We start from the raw sequence: 783 nt of genomic DNA, 5'->3' as shown, positions 1-783 counted from the left end.
TAAATTTAGGAGACAAAAAATTTTTTGCAGCTACTATCCTCCTTAGGTTTTTCTGATGCAGTACCGGCCAGGAGTATCAGGACACGTAAAAACTAATGAGTAAAAACATACACTCGCTTCTCACAGGATATCTATGGAACGAAATGAGAAAGAATACTTTCTAAACCAGCTTTCAAGAGATAATTAAACTCAACGTGAAGTAAGATCTATTAAAAGCAGTTTTTATGATCAGACATTAAGTTAGTGAGTGAGAAATAAGCTGAAAAAACTGGCTGACAAAAGCCTGCTAACGCCACTCGACCGAGCGTTTTTCGTCTAGTACACGGCCCTCTACATTTTTTTTTGATAATTTGAAAACCAGTAAACATTTAAAAATTTTTTTCGCTAATTTTAAAGGAGAGATATTAAGGTCCGTTATGAGTGGCTTTGACATTTTGATCACTATTTTCTAGATTGTACCGTGAGTTAAGTTAAATCATGAAAATAAACAAAATCATAAATTAGGCGGGTTTCACATACTCACTTAATTACTCTCTATTTCTTAGAATTGCGTCTAATAGGGCTTATTTTAGGTGGAATCCTGTGATAAGTGAATGCATGTTTTAAATCGCTAGTTTTTTAGGGGTCCTTATACTCCTGGATGGTACTGTAAGAAAAAACTAAGGTATTGAAATCGATTAATATACCTTTTTTTTAATTGCTCAAAATATTGCATGTCAGCCAATCACAATAATTTGATGAAAATTGAGTATCCCTAAAATTATAAGTATATGTATGTATGTA

This window comes from Belonocnema kinseyi, chromosome 3, assembly GCF_010883055.1.
Source record: "Belonocnema kinseyi isolate 2016_QV_RU_SX_M_011 chromosome 3, B_treatae_v1, whole genome shotgun sequence".
Classification (NCBI taxonomy): domain Eukaryota; kingdom Metazoa; phylum Arthropoda; class Insecta; order Hymenoptera; family Cynipidae; genus Belonocnema; species Belonocnema kinseyi.
The sequence above is the reverse complement of the archived record's forward strand: the minus strand, read 5'-3'. Positions refer to the sequence as shown.